The following is a 25,411-nucleotide window of genomic DNA, read 5'->3' on the forward strand; positions in this document are numbered from 1 at the left end:
TTTATGGATGAAATTGCAAATTGCCAGCCTTCCTTGATGTTATCAACCTGATAAAACAGGGATGAATCGAAAAATCGAGGTGAATTTCAAGTTTGGAATGTTAAGGAAAAGACTCGATCATCATCTGGAAAGAATAAGCGAAAATTGTAGTATTCGTTATTTCTGAATTCCTTATTCAAAAATCTTCCTATTGGAGTAGCTAAAATAATGTTTTCTGTGGTGGTGGACTTCATCAGGAAGGAAATGAATTCTATCAAAGGAAAGCAGAAATGCAAAAATTTAGCTATTTTGTTTTTTCTATAACTTTGAGTGGATAAACACAGGAAAGCCACCTTTCCGTCCCGGCTCAAGTTCGCTGATTATTATCCATAATCACTGGGTTTCACACATAATAGCTAGATTATCCACTTTGGCTTTGACATTACATACACCACCAATTTAGTAATAAAGTCTAATAATTTGAATTATAGGCTTGAAAAATTTTTCAATGATTTTCGGGGTGTCTTGACAGTTTCATGTGAAACAATGATGGAACAGAAAATCTAATGAATTTGTCATAACCTGCTTCCAAGCCATCGGAGAGGAATATGTACTATGCATGATATTACCAAATCAGTAAAACTATTTTGACCAACTTAGTTACAAGAGATCGAGTTCTCCAAATGATCCCTTCTCAGTACACGCTCAACGGTATATTCTCAGTTTCGACAGGAATTCTAAGTCTTGGGGCTATATTGAAATACGATCAGCTGCTAATTGAAGGACGCAATAATTCTTAGGATGAAGGAGTTCTGCTTGTGTGGCTGAAAAAAATTTAAAATTCAGGACAAACAAATGTGTGTACGGTCACCTACAGATTACATATTGTTGCAGGTGCTGGTCGGAACCACCAGACCTGCCACCGAGACCATAGATGTCTATTGTGGCATACAAACAAGCACAGAGGACGAAACTTCTCTCTTCATCCCCATCTTCCTAAGGAAAGAGATTTTATCAGAGGGGAAATGCTTCTTGAGTACCTTTTGATCTAGCTTGAGCGAACCAAAGTTTTCAAGTCTAACCCTGTCTGCCACCAGGCAGTCACAGAGGATGTGCTCAATGGTTTCGCCCTCCTCTAGTCGAAGCTCCAAATTAAAAGTTGAAATCTGTTGGGACATCCCAATTTCGAGAGATCAGACCTGTTTTCGAGTTTACCTAATTGTATTTATATGCTGCGAGAGATTTGATGGCAGCTTGACTGTCCGTGAGGATTTTCATTGACCTACCCGTTCAAGCCCTGTCAACAAGGTGATGGGCCCATCGGTTAAATACAAAGATAAGATAAGATAAGATTTATTTAAACGGAACATGCAATAAGTGTCAATGTATACAAAAAACGATGGCACATATAACAATCAAAAACGTAATTATATAAACAAAACAACAAATAAAAATTAAGAGGTAGCAAGTCACTCGAAATCATTGTTCTGATAATTACCATCCAAGAATTCTTGCACAGAATGAAAGGTTCTCGAAGACAAAAATTTTCCTACTTTAAACTTGAATTTGTTTACTGACTCTAATTTCCATAGGTAATCTGTTGAAAAATTGTACTGCAATGTAATTAGGAGACTTCCCGAATGTTGAATTTCTGTGGACAGAGGACCTTATTAAGTGACCATGTCTTGTTTCATAATTATGACTAGATGATACAGTTTGTGAGTCATTCTGTTGAAGTTCCCCAAGTTTCATAGCCCACACAGCCTTGGAAGCATCATCGGCAAATAATGATAAAAAAATGTACAGAAAGCAGTGATATCATTAATATATATATATATATATATATATATATATATATATATATATATATATATATATATATATATATATATATATATATATATATATATATATATATATATATATATATATATATATATATATATATATATATATATATATATATATATATATATATAATAAACGAAATGGTATAGAATATTGTGGAACGCCATTTTCAAGATCAAAAGGATCCGAAAGTGCTGAATTCATTTTAACTTTAATCTTTCTTTCAGATAAAAAAGAATCTGTCCAATCTAGAACACTACCACGTATACCTAAGTGGTGAAGTTTACGAACTGAAATTTGACGTGTGACAGAATCAAAAGCAAGAGAAAAATCGAAAAAAATAACTACCAATTGTAGGTCAAGATCTAACTTAGAATAAATAAAATCGAATAGTCTAGCGGATGCAGACTCAGTAGACCTTGATTTCAAAAGATTTCCGCCTTAAATGCTGTCATCGACCTGCCAAGATTCCAGAGCCATGTTTGTTTCTGGAACTATTAGTAAACCAACAAGCTCATTGTGAAAAGTGTTCCTTGTGGCAGAGCCAGTCGTTTCTGCTGGAAAGCAGAGCACTGAAGGTTATGTCAAGGCTGGTCCTTGTAATTACCATGTCAGTTCTTATGACCAGCACCTCTTCGGTACCCTGTTGAGCTAGGAGCTGAATGAACACGAAAATAAGTTTATTACTACTGTTAACGATTAGGTGGTAGTGCTTGTGGGTTGCTAGTATCGCCTCTGCCTGTGTCAAAATGTTAAGGGAAGATATATGTCATATCATCTCCATAGATGTGGTTGGAGTAGAGCGAAATGACCCTGATATCATGAGCTACGACGTTCTCTGCAGTCTCAATCACCTGAACCTAAGTAAAAACATTATTACCCAAGAAAGTGTGAAAATTCACAATTAAACAATCCAGGTATGGTTTACATACCAAATGGTGAAGAATAACTCGAGTATTTTCATAGCTAGTGCATATTCCGATTCATTTCACAATCCCTTACTGAATTCGTCAAACTAATTCTGAACACCGACAAAAAGATGAGAGCCTGTTTCGAGATACCTATCAGAGTGAGTAGGTCACATCAATTTAGCAACACAAACACAGGTTCATTGCCGAATAAGGGTCTTTTGTTAGGTAAATTAGTGCTTGATTAAAACCAAATGATAAAACCTCTTGATGGATTGTAGGTCATTATTGTGCTCCGAACTGTATTTACCAGAGAAGTTAATTCATTTAGTATTTCCTTTCGGGTATTTTCCCTGTTGAAACGTTTTCGTTTTGCGAGTGTCCTCTAATACGGAATTATTAATTTAAGCAAGTTACTTTGATCAACATTGGATTTTACTTGTAGAACATGTTTCCTCTTAAGTGCATTTGTTAAACACATTTCATGCGAGTCACTTTTCATTAAGGGATTTTAATAGAAGTTTTCAGACCGAAATTGGTAATGTAGTATGGGTATGCTTCTTTTATTACCGTTGTCTGGAACTAAGTACTTACGATGGTCTATGAGTCGATTTCAATAATCGCATTAAAGGGAAGTATTGCCTCAAGATTCTCCATTCAAAAACGGCATTCACTAGTTCTCAATTTATGTTTTCAATTTTGTACATAAAGCCTTATATATATTTTTTTTTTAATGGAAGGTAAAAGTCCTCTTGATGTCACGCCGTCCCTTTTTTTTTCAATTTAGTTGGTTTTTTATGAGAAAGAATGTTGAACTGTAGTATCCATAAAACTCGTTTTCACAATCATTTTTCGACAGTTTGAAAAAAAAAAAACTGAGAAAAGTAACTTGGTGACATCGGCGATTTAATTCTTTGTATATTGCAAGAATTTTCATAGTGATAACCAAAATTATGCCGAAATTCAGGAATAACTGAAAATTATTCAGTATTCCTAATATTACATCTCGCGTGGTAATTTCTATTTTTCAACTATATCAGTTCGTAATTCAGGCTATTGCTCAAAGATGTGGCACATTTCCACATTTAGGGTAGCATACGTAGAGAAATCAATGTCGATCGTCATGATCTCGAATCGTATGTAATCTAGTTCCCCTCAGATCATGATGTTGCATAATGAGTTTGTCAAAATTGAGGATGGTATAAAAGGTTTATATCATTGTTGACAACACTTATGCTTTCGAAGAAAAATTTTTGGAACAAAGGTTTCTAATTCTCCATTATCCTATAGTATGAGTATTCAAAATTGTCGGTAAAATACGCTCTACTTATATAAAAATCAAAAATTATTATTTTTCAAAAGGAGTAAAAAATTAACACATGTGTAAGTTGGTAATTTACACTCACCGTATCTTTTACGAAACATAGGTTGTATTTATGCATCGTCAATGTGAGGAAATAATGATTTTTGTTGACGTTTATTTTCCTAAGAATGAAAATTATATTTCTTAAAAAATAGACACGAGCTCTTATTAAATAGAATGAGGATACACATAACATAATCGTGCTGTGAGTAGTGATTGACAGGAACATCAGAGTATGACACTTGTCGAAATTCTGCGGTCATGCGCACAAACTGGTGTACACGGCCAATGAGGAAGGAGGTTCACCGGTTAGGAAGGCGAATCAACTTAAATAAACTGGTGTTGGGAAAATCTTTTATTTCTTTACAGGCCACTGAGAATAAACTCCTTAGAATGGCGATGGATGTACCCTGGTTTATTAGGAACAAACAAATCTACAAGGACTTGGAATGGGAACCAGTAACAGAATTTATGAAGAGAAAGGCGGAAAGGATATTCGACAAAGCCAAACAACATCCAAATGAGGAACTACGAAGATTAGTCGACTACGATCCAACAGAAGAAGCTAGAAGGTCAAGAACCTACCACCGAAGACCGAGAGATCAGTTGAGGATTTAAATGTAACCAAAGAAGAGCTTAACCTATAAAAGATATAGGCAGCATACAACTATCAACACGACTATGATCGTGTGAGAGTCCAGAAACCATAAGAGTCAACAGGTTGATAGGCAAAATGCCCGGAACATATGAAGAAGCAGTTAAGGGTTTTTAGTGGGTCTCGAGCTCAAGAGAGTGAGAATTCTCACACTGTTCCCCTCAGGAGACGGTGTGTTCGTCTGTCTTGCCAATTTTCCCCCTGCTACATCAAAAAAAAATCTTTTATTTCGTTGAGGAGGTGTTCACTATTTCTGTTCTTCAATATCTCAAGTTTTTCCAAAAGAGTTAGTGTCGAGAAATCATTGTTTTCGTGAATTATGGTCAGTCCCTCAAGTGAAACGGATTGTTCGTTATCACGCAAATGGCTGCTCATGGCTGAAACAGGCTTATTCTTGTTCATTGAATCTGATTCCTGCAGCTCTGGTGGTCATACCAATATAAATAGCAGGAGAGGGGTCATGGCATAGTTTCGCTTTTTGGGCATTGTTTTTTCTGGGTTTATTATTATCCAGTAGTCTTCCTTAATTTCTATGAGAACTGATGCGGATAGTATGCTGCTTTTTTAATACCCCGTATTAAAATTTTTTTCAGTGAGCTCTTAATGAGGCTCAGGTCGTAACCAGCAAGTAGAGACTTCAGTCAGCAGTTGATGCTATGAAAGTATGGAACAACCACGTAGGTCCTCTTGATAGGTGTATCTGGGTAAATTTTCTTGTTGGTTCGTTTTTCTTTTATGGAAAGCAAGATGTTGTCGACATCATTATTGGTGGCTATCTTGTAGATGTTACCAAGTTTTTTATTGTATTGAATGTGAAAAAGTTTTGTTTTGTGATAAGTTCTATTAAGATTATCATTGTTTGGATGTCATCGTGATTGGCTTAAAAGTCCTTTGAAGTCTGACAATTATGCAGAGCATCTTAAATCGGTAACTGGAATGTTTGTATAGAGATCAACTATGTCGAAAGACATCAAAATATATTCACCGTTCGATTCAGCGTTGACTAGTTCGATTGAAATCTTCACTGACATGGGTGATTTATATCCAACCTGATTTGTGAGGATGTGGTTGATGATCTTTGGTATCTTATGAGCTGGTGAACCGACTTTATAAATTTGTAATGCTCTCATTTCATTCTTCATTGAAAACAATTTCGCAATCAGTAGCTAATATGAATCTTTCTATAATTTTCCTTTGGAAATTTTCCAAACATGTTTGTATGGTCTGGGTTATTATTACAATGAAATTTGAAATATTTGAATGTATAGTTGTCTTCTGTACTATGTACTACGGAACTATGAATTCGTTTCTTGTATTTATTGTTATGTGTTTGTCCCAAAGTAGTCCATTTAATATAAAACACCCGTCCGCTTATCGAATCTTTTCCCAATTTCCTCCTCACTTTTTCCTTTGCTGTTGAAAATTGTAACCAAATATTTGTTGTTCTCCCCTCCACCTCTAAATCTCTACACTTCTCCGATCAGATCTTCAAATATTCCGTTTTATTCATGTTAATGTTCAGTCCTGCCAAACTCTATTGCACCTTGAGTTTTCTAAACATGTATGCCAAGTCATCTTCATCAGCTGCAACCAGCACTTGGTCATCGGCAAAATATAACGTAGGTATATAAAGTGTTTTATCTCCTATTCTCAAACCCGTATTTTCACACTGTTTTTAACATTTCCGTAGAGATCGATCCAAATATATTTTGAACAGAGTCGGGTACAGACAAGAAGTTGGAGGAAATCAGAATCTATGAAGGTCTTAGCTAGGGGTGTTGTCTGTCCCCGACTCTATTGAAAATATATTTGAATCGATCCCTTAGTCCAGTAACTTTGTCGCCTGAAAGTATGGGGTAGTATGCGTCAAATCCGGTAGTTCTAATTTTTTTGCAGACTTGTTTATGATGTTGTCCTTATGAATAATCCGAGGAATAATCCAAGTTTGTGACCTCGAGCGCCGAACTCAACCTTGTCAAAAATCGAAGAAACCGAGAAAAAATCGTGCTTTTCCCAAATTTTGGCGATTATCACCCTGAAGTACTAGTTTTCGAAAAAAATTCTTCAGGACGTTTTTGAAGTAGACTAAATTTGCTAGAATATGATACCAGAAGTGTCCCTGCATTTATCGAATAGTTTTCGAGATTAAGGCCCTCTTTGCTAGGATCCACTTACACTTAAGCGGTACCGCTTAATGGAAACATAGGGACACCGACAATTGGCAACGCTGTAAAATTATTAAATTTTTGGTACACTCGACTTACTTGAGGATTTAAAAAGAAGAAATTTCATATCTGTTTCCATGATCTGTCAATATTTCATTTGGTCTGCTGCCCATCACGTGAGTGCCGTTTGAACTCAAAATCTACGTAATGTGTCTAATCCCAGAATCTCCCAGTCTCAGCGAGGGTTTGTGTTTTTTATGTAAGGAGACTGAATGACGGTGATTTGCACCTAGTGAGGAAAACAGGTGTAAAAACCTTTCTGAGTTGAGTGTTTCTCTCATATAAAATAAATAGACGATTCTTGAAGGGTGTGAATGAGTTATATATATGTGCACAGTGCTTGTCAGATAAAATACAACAATCCGAAGTTGATTGAAGCAGCTGTTAACAGTGGAAAATCAAATATTACGCCATCAAGGCCCACGAGATCCGTCTCTGAGCAGTTCAATTTCAGAACACTGTTGTCCATATGGAGGCAAAATAACCGAAGAGTTCCTTGTGGCAGAAAGGCAAAAGAGAAGAAGGCAGAAAAACGGAACAATCTCATTACTGCGGAAGAGTTGTCTCTCAGTGCAACATTCTTGAAAGCAGCTGAAATAACGTTGTGATGAATGGGCTCTTGAAATAAAAGAGCGTATATATGAGTACCCAGATTTGGTAGCCCGTGATGCCCGATATATTTGGTTTTGCCAAACGAAGCTCCACCAGGTACCACCAACAGGAAGGTCCAGAGGAAATCGTCAGCATCCCTCTGTTGATGAGACCATGGAAGAGATTTAATCATTTCTGGAAGAGAACGCCACAAGGTCTCAATCCCAAAATAATTACCAGAGATGCAGCCCCACAACACCTCTTGCAGATGATTTCTTGTGGTTGCACGAAGGGTTATGGGAACGCGTGCAGCTGCAGGAAGGAAGGATTAAAATGCTTATCAGTCTGCAAGCACTGCAGCGGAGCCTCTTGTGACAATATACCTGATTTTGCAGTAGCGGATATCCCAGAAGGCGACGATCTGTCCGAAGTCGAAATGTAGGATGACTTGTGGACACAAGAAGTCGAGCATTCATCACCATCCCCCGATGGAGATATGCCATCATACGTCAATCTAGATACGGACGAATCTCAACTGGGACCTTCAGAGAGGGCTGAATTAATAAATTTTTTTGATTTTTGACATAAATTTATTCCGTAACGAATAAAGTTATCAATTTTTGTTGTAATTATCTTTTTCACTTCTTTATTCGTAGCTTAGTTTAAACATCATGGTTCACACTTTTCATTCTTTTTCTTCAACATCCCATCATGAAAGTACAGGGCTCCAGTAGTATAATCAGGGTCAAAATTCATTCAAAACGAAATTCTAAAAAGATAATGAACTTTGAAAGGCTTAATCTCGGAAAGTATTGAGTCTACTAAGACAGTTCTGGTATCATAATATGGAAAATTTTGTCAACTTTAAAAACTTCCTGTTTTTCCAAAAATTAGTCCTTTAGGGTGATAATCACCAAAATTTAAAAAAAACACAATGTTTTCGCGGTTTTTTCGATTTTTGACAAAGTTGCGTTCGGCGCTCGAGGTCACAAACTTGGATTATTCATTAAGCCAACATTATGAACAAGTCTGCAAAAAATCAGAACTACCGGATTTCACGCATGCTGTGATGTATAAAGTTACTGGACTACCTACAGAAATGCTACACAAAGTTTAGCATTCGTGAGTGTACTGTTTATTCCGATGTTTTGCATTGTTTCCCAGAGTCTATACAGGGTGTTTCATGAGTCGTTGGCCATAGCCCAATGGTGAATGCAGGTCATCCAGGCCTTTCAGAAACCTTGCTTGTTCTGTATCCTAAAGCTATTAGTTTCGGAGATACGGGGGTGATTCATGAATATTGACCCAAATTTGCGATAGCCATAACTCTGGAATGCAAGGTCCGATTTCGATCAAAATTAATGGGTTTGTTCACTTCAGGAAGCTCTTCCAAACAGTTCATAAAATATCGATATTTTCAGGGCAGTACTCTGAATATCATGATTTTCCTTTCAATCTCCAAAATCTATATTTTTCACATCCTTTATTGAAACTTCGTTATTTCCATAAAAAACTATATAATTTATTCTAAGGAATTCGATTTTCACTTTATAAATAAATAAATCAATAAATAAACTTCATTGATCCTTTTGGACATTTAAGAAATGTATAGGACAAGTCATATACTATGGCAAATACAAGAGAAAAAAAAATAACAAATTCAACAAATGGAGTCCTTAAAGAACTCCTCCACACTATAGTAACACCTGTTAGTTAAAAGGAACTTAACTTCTCTCTTGAAAGATTTTCCACTCATTGATTTTAAGCGACTGGGCAAATGGTTATATAATTTGATACCTATATAACTCGGTAAGGACTCATATTTAACTGTATGATGCCTGGGGAAGGCTATGGTATCAGTGTGTCGTGTTTGATACCTATGGTCCCATAAAAATCAGAGCATTTCCTGTATTTTCCGATGTTCAGGTGGACATAAACAAGACAATAAGGGATGAATATACAAGGGAAGGGAAGAATATGAAACGGACTGAAAATCGGACGACATGAATCACGTGGCCGAAGTTTGAATATAAGCCTTATGACGCGTTTCTGAGAAATGAAAACTCGATTCGACCCTGCCGGGTAGCCCCAAAGCACTGCATTGTAACTCATAGGACTGTATGCCATGCTGTAATGAATGGTCAGCAATTCTTCGACAGGGAGACAACTTCTGAGACGTAATAAGGCATAGTAAGTAGTAAGTGCTGTTAAGCCATCCACAAACATGATCTGTGTGGAGATAGCACCTAAGGTTTCCATCCACATGCAGGCCCAGAAATTTCACCCCGTCTGTCGCCCTCAATTCTGCGAGTTTATGATCAAAGGCTCATCGCTCGGATTATCCTGATTCTGAAACTTGACTATAACCGACTTCTTTAGATTGAGGATTAGTGCGTTTCTGTGGCACCAATCAATGAAACAATTTACTACGGTTTCGCACAATGATTTCAACTCCTGCCAACTTTTTGCTTTAATAGCGATAGAAGTATCATCCGCAAACATTATCAGAAAATGCACTATAACGTATACAGACAGATCATTAATAAATAACAAAAACATAAGGGGGCCCAGAACGGATCCCTGAGCGATACCCAAGTTGTTAGTGAACTCGTCAGATGAAACGTCATTCAATCTCGTATAGATCCTGCGATCAGATAGAAAACTCTTGATCCAATCCAGAAACACGCCCCTGAATCCCATATGGTACATCTTATCTAAAATGAAGTTATGTTGCAGCGTGTCGAATACCTTCGATAAATCAAAAAATATACCGGCCACGTAGTCATCGCCGTCCAGGTTGCTGGTATATGAAATCGAAAAATTCACAACTGGCTGATTGGGTTGACCTATCATGTCCGAAGCCGTGCTGTTGTTCAGATAATACAGAATAATTCGTTAAATAATTGTACATGCGATTATAAATTACTCTCTCAAAGACCTTTGACAATTGGCTCAAGATAGATATAGGTCGATAGTTAGTTATGTCTTGGGTATCCCCCTTTTTACGACAATCCTTGTCAGTTTGAGGACAGTTGGGAAATGACCAGAAGACACTGATTCATTCAGTAAAGAAGCAGCAGGCTCAGATATTAAAGGAGCCAAGAATTTCAGGGCCCTGGCAGATATCATATCGGGACCTGAGCTACTACAATTCTTTAGATAGCAAATGATAGATGAAATTTCCTCGGCAGTAGCGGGAAAGAAGAAGAAATTACTATTGAGGGAAGTCTGAAAGGTGCAAGAACCAGACAAGGACCTGCCAAAGTGTTTGAGTACAGAGACAACATTCATTTCCGTAAAATATTCGGCAAAAGCCTTCGAAACCATCTGAGGACAGAAAATAAGTTCACCATCAACCCACAGGGTAATTTTATTGTCAGTTTTATTTTTATTATTCAATTCGTCATTCACCAACTTCCAAACTGTTTTGCAAACATTATCGGAATTATGAATATTTTTTTTATTATAATTCAATTTTGAGTATTTTTATAATTGGTTGCACTCAGTCTTTGCTTTTCTATATATGTATGATGACTCGGTCGTATTCAAGTTTTCTGTGAGCCAGTGTAGGTACTCCAAATTGTCTCGGGCTGTAATTATTCTTGAATCGATCCAGCCGGGCTTTTGTCGAAAAGAAAATGAAAACCTATATTTTAGTGGAAAGGCTGCATCAAATGCAGACTTCAACAAGGCAACAAAATTCTCAAACTTATCTTCAAGTGTCAAATCATTATGAAGCTTCCGAAAATCAGTACTCTCGATCAAGGAATAGAAAATCTTCCAGTTATTATCCGACATAGATCTTATCATATTCCTTCTGGGGATGCAGGACTTACTACGACGAAAAATATATTTTAGAATAATTGCTCTATGGTAACCTAAGAACGCATCAAACACAGTTGAATTAACTAGTTGCAAGGCAGCGTTATTAGCTGCATAGTCAACCTTCTTGGAGGAGGTTAGACCATTCTTATTAGTAACAACTCTAGTTGGTTCTCTAAAGGTAACGTATAAATTGTGACATGAAAACAAGTCATTTAGAGAAACGGCGAGATAATCTATGTTGATGTCTCCACACAAGAAAATCACATTCGACAAATATCTGCAGTAGATGAGTACATATTCTAAGGATTTAAAAAACGGGTCAGTCACTAGAAGGAGGTCTGTACACACTAATAACACAGAAAGTATTCTCACCAAATTGTACCTTAACCGCACACAGTTCACAGTGCATCTCCACTGAGAATTTGGCTACATTCAGCTGTTGCACTTGAAGATCCGACCTGACATAGATAATAACACCGCCATGTTGACGGTTAGGTCTGGTATAAGAGGTATAAGAGGTATAAGAGGAAGCTATCTGATAACCAGCCGGAGTCATGTTGTATTTTGAAAAAATGACAAAATAATTATTCGTTCGGTTCCCATTCCCTTGTGACAAGTGTGCCATGCAAAGTGAAAATTTAATTTATTAGAATAAATTATGCAGTTTTTCGTGGCAATAACGAAATTTCTGTAAGGGATGTGAAAAATATAGATTTTGGGGCTTGAACGGAAAATCATGACATTCTGAGTACTGCCCTGAAAAATATTGATATTTCATGAACCGTTTGAAAGAGCATTTTAAAGTGAACAAATCCATAAAATTTAATCAAAATCGAACCTTGCATTCCAGAGTTGTGGCTATCGCAAATTTAGGTCAATATTCATGGATCACCCCGTATCTCTGAAACTAATAGCCTTAGGATACAAAACAAGCAAGTTTTCTGAAAGGCCTGGATGACCTGCATTCACCATTAGGCTATGGCCAACGACTCATGAAACACCCTCTATATTGGCACGGAGTCTTATGCTTTTTCTAAATAAATAAGAGCTAGATGAGTTTCTCTATTTTTATGCATCCTCTTCAACACTTCCACTACCAGCTTTAGGGTGATGATATTACACGACTCTACAAAAAAAAATTTTGTTCTTTGTCCTAACGTTTATATTAAGATTTTCCGGTTAATTATGCACAAAAACGAAAAGAAAATAACTTTTTTTGGTATAAAGTTTGCTTTTGTGATAGTTATAGTGATAATAGTCGTTCTTCTTTTTTTTTTATAATTTTCAATAATTCAAAAAGACCGTCCGATGAGAGTGGGGTGTTTACGTTTACAAGGTGCCGCTAGAGGGCACTCGAGTCATAAACAATGATCAGGTGTTGTTTACTAGCCCAGACAAACTTCAAATATCGTCAAGAAAGTGTAAATACGATGCTGATGCATTTTGTTTTATATGTGGTCAATTTATTATAATTCGTGACGTGAAATACGAATTAAAGACATCTCACGTTCTCTCTGAAGCCTATGAAGCATATTTTGACTTTCCTGTTTGGAATCAAGACAAGCCATGTGCTCCCCATGTTGCTTGTTTTTATTGTAAATGCTATCGTTGAATCGGTCTCCTAAACACAGAAGCAAACTTTTTCATGCCATATATTTTTTTTTCGTCTAATTAGGATCTAAACTATCGAAATTTTATGCTTTGCAGTCAAAGTCAAATTTGGTGTTGACCCGTGTTATCAATTGTTGAACTCTCTGCTCTGAATCTTGCTTGTTCTTCAGGGATTTTGTCAGATATCTCATTTTGAATTTTTTGTTATATGGTCGTGAAATATACTCTCCCGATAAAACATATTTCTGATATTCCTCTGTAATTTTTCGTATATTGTTTGGAGCCTTTCTTAAAGACGGGAACTGTATATGAAATTGTCCATTCTGAATGCAGCTTTTCTCCTTGATACACCTTGAAAAGGTTATTGTAACATCTCAAGTTTTTTGACTGAACCATATTTTACTAGTTCTAAAGGAATATTTCCTGGGCCTGGTGACTTGCGTTGTTTTATGCTTTGACATGCATTTTTAACTTCTTTTTTTTCTTTGCTGTCGTTTTTATCCATTGTTTTTTATATTTTTTGAGTTCGTCTCTTGAAAGTTTCCCAAAATATTTTTTTCAGGTATTCGCTTCCACGCTTGTATGCTTTAACTTCCTCCTGTGTACTGTTGGTGTCTGTAATCTGTCTAATCTCAGATATAGTAACATATAGTTATACAGGGTGGTGACCAAAAAATTTTTACCACGTATTCTACATCAAAAATAAGCCATATGTCAAGAAATGTTTCCTCTCTGAGATACGGGGAGTTAAAATTATAGAAAAAAATGTTTTTTATTAATAACTTTCACACTGCTTGAAATATTTTTATGAAATTTGAGACATAGGTTTTGAGCGTCAAGGAGCACGTTTTGCATAATATCATTTCTTTTTCATTCTACCAGTGGCGTCCGTACTGCAGCGAGACTGAATATTTTCAGATGAAAAAATGATACGCCACTGGTTTTCCCGAAAATAAAAATTACTGTTTAAATCCTTATTCAATTTGGAGCAAATTCGGTCTCTTGACATTTTGCTGTACGAGGCACCGTTTCCGGTTAAAAAATAAAACACATTCTCATGCATGAAGAAATCGCCAAAATTTGATATGGTTGGTACATAATAAAACTAACATTATTTTTGCTATATCAAATTTTGGCGATTTCTTCATGCATGAGAATGTGTTTTATTTTTTTAACCGGAAACGGTGCCTCGTACAGCAAAAAGTCGAGAGACCGAATTTGCTCCAAATTAAATAAAGATTTAAATATTGATTTTTATTGTCAGAAAAACCAGTGGCGTATCATTTTTTTATCTGAAAATATTCAGTCTCGCTGCAGTACGGACGCCACTGGTAGAATACAAAAGAAATGATAATATGCAAAAAGTGCTCCTTGACGCTCAAAACCTTTGTCTCCAATTTCATAAAAATATTTCAAGCAGAGTGAAAGTAATTAATAAAAAACCTTTTTTTTTCTATAATTTCAACACCCCGTATCTTGGAGAGGAAACATTTCTCGACATATGTTTATATGACAAACTAGGGATTATTTTTGATATATTATAGAATACGTGGTTAAAATTTCTTGGTTACGATCTGGATCACCCTGTATAATAAATAGAATTATGACTTCGATGTGAATATTCTGAGATGAATTGATAAGGATATAAATCTCAAGCTTCATTTATAGCATTATCAAATCGTATCGGATAACAAGTTTTTCTTATTTATTCCGACTCAATAGTCCGACTCAATATTCAATTGAGTTATCCACCTGAATTCATAGCCTAAAAATGTAGTAATACTCGTACCAGCATCGTAATCGATTTTGCCGAACCAGCAGCTTTCTTCTATTTACCTTCACTCCAAATATAAAACACCCCTTTCATTTCGGAAAGAGATGAGTATGCTAAATTAAACTGCAGTAAGATACCATTTGCCTCGGCGTTTCAACAGCGATATTTTTCCCTTTCAGGCAACAAGTAAGAATGCCTCTGTCCATTTTATTTTCCCGAATTTAATGCCTTGTCACTGGATCGTGAATTCCTCGGGAGATATTAGACTAAAATATATTTCTACTTTATTGGTTTCCATATCCTTTCGCATCCTCCTTGCGAGAGATCAACTAACAGGTTTGACTCCTCATTATATCGAACAGAGAATACATTCCTCTCCTTTCTTCACTATACTTTTTTTCTCTTTGTACAATTTTTTTTCTTATTTTTAAGAAGCAGGAATACATCTTTTGTCTTTGTCATCCAGCAGATTAATTGAAAACAGAAAAGAAGGCAAGTTGGGTAAAAAAACTAAATCTTGGAAACATACTCAGAACGTACAGCTCATTTACTGAAATCGAAATCGATAATAGATCTTTCTATTTTTTCGCCTATCAGAGCTAATTCGGAGATTGAAATTCATATAATAAACGTTATTTCCACGACGATTTCCAACTTACAGTTGTCTTTTCGGTGCGACAGATATCTCATGTCCAGCAAATGTATCGCGGAAGATTAATTTATTCTTTTAGAGGAGCCGTTGCAAAATATGAAACACAAATGAATATACGAGTATGTTATATTACTGGTTGCATTATCACCGGTTAAATGACGGGCCAAAGACGTGAACGACGGCTAGATGATGGCATCGATATTCCAGCAATCGCCCTCCATATCGACCGAATTAGGTGTTGATAGATGTTTGACAGTGAATATTAAGAGGGTCTACACCATTATAGTGGTCAGTTCAAAAAAAAAAAAATGAATATCTCAAAGCTTGGTCCCACTACAAATTAATTGTTGCAGTGATACAAAGTGATGTTTATCTGTTTAAGACATATCTATAGCAGAACAGACTATTGATTTATATTATATTATTGATATCAATAAAATGTTTACCTGAAGCATAGTTTGAATATTCTTATCACAGGGTGTGCAAACTTTGGGCCAAAATTTCATAGTGATTTTGAAGCAATTTTCAACTAAAGTGTTTTTAAAGTATTATTCAATACTCGTTGGTTGTAAATTCGTCATAGTTCTAATATTTTTACAAAATATTAGAATCTTGGATAACTTTACAAAACATAGAAAGACCTTAGTTGTGCCATCAAGGCATTCACTGTCTGTTGTGACACAGGCTAGCCCGCCCCTTTCAGTTGTACATTTAAGGTCCATAAAAACAAGATACCTATCTCGCCTTTGATGATACTCTTTCGTGAGACCTTGACCAGAGCAGACGTATTTCATAGTGCTGTGAAAGTGAAAGTAGAAGTGAAAGTGCCCACTAGCAAAGCTACGGAATTTTTGATTCCGTCTGTGAAGTTTGTGTAGGTTCTATATGTGTATGTGTTATCGCAATTTCAATTCGTTAAAATTTTCAAAGTTGGTGTTCATCTGCCAGAGTCCAGGTCTAGATCGTTGGTTCAGCAGAAAGCATTAGGTGAGCTTATTTTTCGTATCTATTTCCTGATTCTTTCATAGCGTAGAAAATTTTTGGCTTTATTTCACTGTTAAAAATTGGAGTGGTTTTTAACCCAACTCTATCAGCTCGGTGCACAACTCTATTAACTCGGTGACTGCGTTTATCGTTGCACGCTTCTGTGAACGTAACCTTAAAATCGCAGTTGATCAGCTGTTCAAAAAAACCGGTGAAACCTGTTGAATCTGCTGAATTCATTCATTCCATTCAAGATTCTTCGATCGCTCAAGTGATTTGTAAACTTGGTGTAATCTATATCGAGGTTTTAGTGCACGCTCATTCTACATTTATTCCACTCAAATTATAATAATATTAATTCATAAGTATTTTTGGATTAACATCTCGAAAGGTACAGTACTTTTTTCATACAACAAAAAATGAAATCATTTTTTGCATGTGGCTCGTTAGAATATCATTTACTTAATTTTCCTCTCAACATTCACTCCATCGCTATGCCTTTTCTCACTATTACATTTGAAATATTCTGCTCTACATCTCTCTATCATATTTGCATGTAGATTTTCGCAATTTTCTCCAAATCTCTCAATCAACCACGTGCCCAATGTACCTAATTGCTTCAACCTCCTCAAAATGCATCGATATACCATTCGCCTTAAAATCACATCACCTCGAAAACCACTCACATTTTGATTTATCTGAGTTTAGCACCATGTTCACATTTCACACCACTCTATTAGAAGCTCACAAAGTTGTATTAACTCTCATTTTGTATACATGTCACCTCAGATTAACTTTACACCTCTTACGATCAGACTGCTCAGGCCTCTTCAAGTTTCAGGTACCTCTACGCTCAAGTTGGACACTTCGAAGGCATCTCATAGACCAGATCGAGATCCATCTCATAACACTCAGAATTCTGAATAATGGAATACTCTCAATTAACTCTCTTGGACAAACTGGTTTGTGGTAACGCTCGAGCAGGTCCAACCTGATTTCAACTCAATAAGTATAATTTATTATAAACTTTTGCATGACTCTATTACCTGAAAATTATTTTGCCTTATTTCTTTTCTCTAACGTTATGAACTGCTCTTCTTGTTTCATCTCAATTATGAATACTATTCATTAATTCTTTCTACGATTACAATACTTCATTTCTCTATATTGCATTTGTAACACAACTACCTCAACTTATGAACTATCATAGAAAACCTTCTGCTTTTCTAATAGATTTGCTATTTCTGTAAGCGTTGGTAGTCATCTCTCTCATTTCTATCTCATCTCAGCTGTCTCATTACATTACATGTCTCTAATTTCTCAAATTGTCACTGCAACCTTTTGTTTTTCTGATAGCGAGATAGTTTGTGCAACCATGAACTCTTTCACTGTAAACGTTGCGACACTAGCATCAATTCATAAATATCAAGCTCAATTATTATGCAACTCAAAATACATAAACAAGTTTTGACGTATATCTATCTCAATTCTTATCCAACACATAATAATTGATCTTGTTACACAATACATGAAATTCACTTAACCTGCTCTCTCAAGCAAATACAACGTTCTGAATTTCTTGTTGAAACATTACTCTCAAATTCTCTCAATAACTTCTCAATAATTGTAAATAGGTTCACTCTGTTTAGATGTTGTATATAATTTTACTTCATGCGAGTATCTATTTATTATGTGAAGTGTTTGATGTACAATAAAGATTTTATTTTACCATCTTCAACTTAACCCTCTTATGCCCAAGTTTTTTTCTTTTTTAAAATTAGTTCCGTATAGTTTCAAGTTAGCTTATGTATAATCTACATATTTTTTTCGCAAATAGTTAAATGATTTACACTAACACCTGTTCTCACAAAATGAACCTATACTGAAGCGAACATGTACAGTTGAACTAAACTGCTCACAGGGAATAATTTTGTATCCACTTATATGCAACCAGTATCAAGGCGGAGTTGGGTATTAGAGGGTTAATCATTTGGTAACAGTTCAATTTCAAGTAATTGCCAAAAATCTCAAGACTCAGATTTTTGAACAATCATAGTTATATTAGAATATTTTAGTGAATATTCCTGAATATTTTATCATTTTCAAATTGTTTGATATTTTGAGTAATCTATTCATAAAACCATGTCGGAAACCTGAGATAATGAGGAAGCGACCGATGCTGAAGAATTCAGCGACGGCGAACACGACGGGCTTGTAAAGCTCAGAGATGAAAATGGGCAGTTGAAAGCACAAATTGTCAAACTGACAGTTGGTCGGTGAGATGTGCCTCTTGAGTGAGGAAATGAACCGAATTAATATGCCGAAATCCCTCACTTACGCCGCAATCACAAAACCAATAGCGGGTTCCAAAAATAATTCCCTTAAGGAAATTGTTTCACAACCCGAAACGAAGAAAAATGTTGCAACGCTGGTTGCGAAGGCCCAAAACGCGCCCTCAACTAAACGCGCGCGAAAAGAAAGCTCCCCTTCTGATGAGGAGACCGTCAAAAAGACATTGGAAGTGCCTAAAAGGGATAAAATCCTACCCATCACGATGATGGAGACATCAGATTGGGAAGAGATCTCGAAATCTCTCTATATTCAATTCAGTTATAACCGGGCTACCGTAGTGAAAGACGGAATCAAGATTATAGCAACAACTGCAGATGACTACAGAAAATTAACTAAATTCTTCGACCAACTTGGAAAGGAGTACCTACTTCACATACCAGATGGAGGAGGAAAAAGAAATTTACGCCGTCATTAGGCATCTGCCAATAGACGCAGATCTGGAGTTGATAAAAAATGACCTGAAATTCCAGGGAATCGATGATGCTGAGGTGTCTAGAATGACATAAAACAAAACGAGAAAGCCAATAATATTATATCTGGTTAAACCACAAAAGAAGGAGATATTCGACTTCCAACGACTTTACGACCTCTGTATTGTAGTCGAATCAAAAAAGAAGGCAGAAAGTCCAAGCCAATGCTTCAGATGCCAAAGGTACGGACATGCACAAAACAAATGCTCCTTCCCGTTGAGATGTGTGAAGTGTTCGGGAAACCATAGCAGCAAAGTGAACTCACCAGGAAAGGTGAAGAAAGAAACGCTACATACGTTTTATGTGAAGAGCCGGCCAAAAACAAACCGAACAGAAAAAGCTGTCGAAAAAGGCAACACCTGCAGGAAAAGTTCAGGAAACTGAAAAATCCAAAACTGCAGAACAGGAAAAGAAGAAAGAAACTTTCGAACCTTTGCAGAAGAAGGAGGAACAGAAAAAGCTTCAATTAAAACCGACTGTATATAGTCAAAAAGAAAGAAGAAAAATATCTCAATCAGCCGATTGATAGATAGATATTTTTACGGAAAAATTTTTGAACAAGATAATGTTGAAAATTGAAAGGCAAATTAAAAAACGCTCCAAGCATTATTCAGTAAACTGAATTAATGGACCTTACAGATAGTAGGAAGAAATCCCTCAAGATAATCTCGTGGAACAAAAACGGGATCAACACTCGGAAAGCCGAGATAAAAAAAAATAATATCAGAGAGACAACCTGATATTATAGCCCTACAGAAAACAAGAATAAACCGGAACAGACGACGGAATTTCATGAATAATGAAACATACAGATGCGACAAAATAACAAACACTGCAGGAGGAGTAGCAATTTTGGTGAGAACAGATCTGAAACACTACTTGAAAAGTAGATCCGACGAAACACAAGGAGAAACAGAAAGAGTGACGATTGTTGCAGAATTAAATCGACAAAGAGTCGAAATTACCTCGGCATATAAGCGACCACAAAACAATTTATTGGAAGAAGAGATAAAACACATATTGTCAGGAATAAACCCGAAAATCTGCATCGGAGATTTCAACTGTAAATCCCCATTTTGGAACACCAGAACAGAGAAAAGAAATGGCAAAAAACTCAAGGATTTCGCCGAAAAACAAAATGCCATAGTGATTGGACCAGAGTTACCGACATATCTTGCTTTTGGTATAGGAATACCAGATGTAACAGATATATATTTCAAGAATCCTCGATTGAAACTTTGGAAGATGGAACCTCAAACCACAATCCCGTGGAATTGACAATTGAAGAAGAACCAAGGGAATAACTGATGGAAATAAGAGAATATACCAATTGGGCCAAATGCAGCCGTTTAATAGAATCGGAAATAAGACAAATACCAACAATAAGCCCTCCAGAGGATCTGGAACGTGCGGTTGATAAACTGGAAAAGATAATATTAAAAGCTTACGAAAAAAGCACGAGCAGAGTGAAGAGACCAACACCAAGTCATCCGCATGGCGATACGCTTAAAGAAGTAAAAGATCTTATACGAGAAAATAGAAGGTCTATCAAGTTAGCCCGGAAGTTCTGGCATTTCGAAGAGAAAATTTTTTCAGTGAAAATGCTAGCAAAGTGCTGGCGAATGCTGAAGAAAAAACTGAAAAATCTCATATAGATTTGGAAAAATTGGAAATTGAATTTTCCGGGCCAACTTATGTGCAGCCCGGAAAACCCAGCATTTTTCATCGATATTTCGAAAATAGTAAATGCTAGCGAAATGCTGGCGAATGCTGAAGAAAAAACTGAAAAATCTCATATAGATTTGGAAAAATTGAAGTTTAAATTTTCCGGGCCAACTTATATGCAGCCCGGAAAACCCAGCATTTTTCATCGATATTTTGAAAATAGTAAATGCTAGCGAAATGCTGGCGAATGCTGAAGAAAAACTGAAAAATCTTATATAGATTTGGAAAAATTGAAGTTTAAATTTTCCTTATGCAACTTATGTACAGCCCGGAAAACTCAGCATTTTTCATCGATATTTCGAAAATAGTAAATGCTAGCGAAATGCTGGCGAATGCTGAAGAGAAAAACTGAAAAATCTCATATAGATTTGTAAAAATTGGAAATTGAATTTTCCGGTCCAACTTATGTGTACCCCAGGAAAGCCAGCATTTTTCATCGATATTTTGAAAAACTGCAATGCTACAAAGTTCTGTCAAGTGCTGGAGAGAAAACTGAAAAATCTCAAATAGGTTTGGAAAAATTGAAAATTGAATTTTCTTGGCCCCTTATGTCAAACAAGTAAAAGTCAGCAATTTTCATTGATTTCTAGCTATGTGCGGGCGAATGACCAGTACCACTAGAAAAATGGGTGATTAAATTTGCCAGGGCACTTCGTTCAAAAAAAACCATTTTGATGAACAGCTTCATTGTTCCAACGCAGTAAGACAATCCGTCCTTTAGTTATTAGTTGGCCGTGACTAAACAAAATGATTCATTTTTCCGCTATTGATGTTGTTTCTGTTGACTCCAAAATAAGACAAAATAAGACATTTTAAGTCATCATATAGCATATGCATGAGTTCTAACAGAGGTTAGTGTAACGGGGTACCATAACATTGGACGTATGATACAGGAGCTCAGGGAACAACCACCGTAAAAAATCCTGTCTCCACATGAATAGTGTAGTGATGACAGATTTGTTCACAGAATAAGCTTTCAATACTGAAGGGTTTCTTATCCATTGACATAATAATTTCTTTTTTCTTCGACTGTCGCAAAATACCTTCATTGTATATTCAATGATGATTTCTATATACCGGGTGTCCCAGAGCTTTTAGGCCAGCAGATATCTCAGTTACCTGCGGAAAAAAAAAATTGAAAAAAAATACTTGTCGTAAGAGACCATACGCTCTTTCATGCAGCATATCAAAATCCACCCCCTGACAAACAACCCCTGAGAAACAACCCCTAACTTTTGTTTTTCAAATGGCACCCCCATGTTTGTTTGGCTTCAACTGACAGCTCTTTTTAATTCTCAATCAATGATATATCATAATATGTAGTTGTAAAGATAGTCACTCGATAAAATTGAATTCGTTAGTGGGTACTGTTAATTGGACTGATCGAATTAGTCCACATTGTAGAGACAAGAAAAAGTGGATGTTGAAAAAAAAGAGTCAATAAAATGTTAGAACTTTTTGTGCTTTGTTTTATTCCTACGGTATCTGGATGACAAATTGGTATCAGTCGTGATATTGTTGTTGTATATCAAAATGCCTTTTACCTTCACTCCCAACGAATACGTTGATATGCTGTTAATTTTTGGTGAATCCCGAAAGAATAAACGTGCTGCGGAGAGGCTGTATGAGCAGCGCTTTCCTGATCGTCGACAACCAGGTCGCAATACGTTTTCGTATGTAGAAAATACCATGCGAAGAGGATCATTTCCCGATCCCGGAAAAACAGATCAAGCACATCCTACTAACCTGTGCGAACTGAGGAAAATTGCATAAATGTGTTGACCTACGCCGAAGCACATCCTCATATTTCGGTTCGTGCATTGGCGGTGGAGGTTGGGATCAGTAAGTCGTCTGTGCAACGAATTTTCAAACAGTACAGATATCATCCCTTTAAAATACATTTACACCAAGGACTCAGACCTACAGATTTCGAAAGACGACTGGCATTTATTGCTCACATGCAAGTGTTCATCCACGACAATCCCAACTTCCTCAATCAAATCTGGGGAGTGACGAATCCCGCTTCCATAATAATGGTACTGTTAACCGACATAACATGCACTATTGGTCACAGGATAACCCTCACTGGATTAGAGAAACCAATTTCCAAACAATGTGGGGTGTGAACGTGTGGTGTGGTTTACATAATGGACGACTCATCGGCCCTCATTTTTTCCAAGACACTTTGACGGGCCACCGATATCTACATTTCTTGGAAAATGGCATGCCTGCACTACTAGACGATATTCCAATTGAAGAACGACAACAAATGTGGTGGCAAAAAGATGGTGCTCCTGCACATAACCATAACATAGTTACGACATTCCTCCATAATACTTTTCAAGACCGTTGGATTGGAAATGGTGGACCTGTGCGATGGCCTGCACGTTCTCCAGATCTCACGCCACTGGACTCTTTCCTATGGGGATATTTGAAACGAGTTGTCTTCGAAACTCCACCAACAAATATTGAAGATTTAACCCAGAAAATTTCAGAGGCTTGTAATACCGTTACTCCGGAAATGATTCGAGCTTCCTGTACTCGCGCGCTGATTCGGCGACTTGAAGCATGTGTGGCAAGTGCTGGCCAACATTTTGAACATTTTCTTTAGTATAATGTTGCAGTAACAATACAGCTGAGCGTATAAATTCGTATTTCATTTGTATTTTTATTTTCCATAATTCTGCATGCCATTCTAGCTACCATGATACATCATTGAATGAGAAATGAAAAAAACTGTAAGTTGAAGCACAACAAACATGGGGGTGCCATTTGAAAAACAAAAGTTAGGGGTGGTTTCTCGGGGGCTGTTTGTCAGGGGGTGGATTTTGCTATGCTGCATGAAAGAGCGTATGGTCTCCTACGACAAGTATTTTTTTCAATTTTTTTTTTCCGCAGGTAACTGAGATATTTGCTGGCCTAAAAGCTCTGGGACACCCGGTATAGTATACTCCATTCACATTTATTTTAGCACTTGGTTGGCCATGAAATAATTTTCTCAAGTTTTTGTAACTAGAACGGAGTAAGGTTGGCACTCATGAAATGTGGTTAATGTCATAACGCCGTTGCCACAACTAATATCATTTTTTATTACGAAAATGCCGAAAAAGATTTAAAAAAGAGAGAAGATAGGGTTTCAGGAAATGCTATATAGAATTCAGGTCCGCTCATTCAAATAGTTATCCCTGCGATATTCTAAAATTCACAATACGTCAGACGGTAGCGAACATATTCAATGTAAGAAAATTTATATGATGTTTCATCTGAATCTAAACGACTTATATTATATTTCAGCTGAATATTTCCACAATCAGAAAGATTGTGAATGAAGAGGATGACAAAGAATCTCCTTCTATTGGGAGACCCAATTGAGCATTTGAGAATTTTATGTTTGAGTGAATTAAGGAGTTACATGGATTTCGTGGGTTCAAAAAATCAATTTTTTTTTTTGGCTCATTACTTTGTACAACATCTAAAGAATATTGTCACTCAACTGCTTACCTTTAACTCACTCAATCATAAAATTCTCAAATGCTCAATTGGGTCTCCCAATAGAAGGAAATTCTTTGTCATCCTCTTCATTCACAATCTTTCTGATTGTGGAAATATTCAGCTGAAATATAAGTCGTTTACATTCAGATGAAACATCATATAAATTTTCTTACATTGAATATGTTCGCTACCGTCTGACGTATTGTGGATTTCAGAATATCGCAGGGATAACTATTTGAATGAGCGGAGCGGACCTGACTTCTATATAGCACTTCCTGAAACCCTGTCTTCTCTCTTTTTTAAATCACTTTTGGCATTTTCGTAATAAAAATTGATATTAGTTGTGGCAACGGCGTTATGACATTAACCACATTTCATGAGTGCCAACCTTACTCCGTTCTAGTTACTAAAACTTGAGAAAATTATTTCATGGCCAACCAAGTGCTAAAATAAATGTGAATGGAGTATACTATATTTAGAAATCATCATTGAATATACAATGAAGGCTATATGATGACATAAAATGTCTTATTTTGGAGTCAACAGAAACAACATCAATAGCGGAAAAATGTCATTTTGTTTAGTCACGGCCCACTAATAACTAAAGGACGGATTGTCTTTCTGCGTTGGAACAATAAAGCTGTTCATCAAAATGGTTTTTTTTTAACGAAGTGCCCTGGCAAATTTAATCACCCATTTTTCTAGTGGTACTGGTCATTCGCCCGCACATAGCTAGAAATCAATGAAAATTGCTAATTTTTACATGTTTGACATAAGGGGCCAAGAAAATTCAATTTTCAATTTTTCCAAACGTATATGAGATTTTTCAGTTTTCTCTCCAGCACTTGACAGAACTTTGTAGCATTGCATTTTTTCAAAATATCGATGAAAAATGCTGACTTTCCTGGGCCACACATAAGTTGGACCGGAAAATTCAATTTCCAATTTTTACAAATC

Source organism: Coccinella septempunctata, chromosome 1, assembly GCF_907165205.1.
Source record: "Coccinella septempunctata chromosome 1, icCocSept1.1, whole genome shotgun sequence".
Taxonomy (NCBI): domain Eukaryota; kingdom Metazoa; phylum Arthropoda; class Insecta; order Coleoptera; family Coccinellidae; genus Coccinella; species Coccinella septempunctata.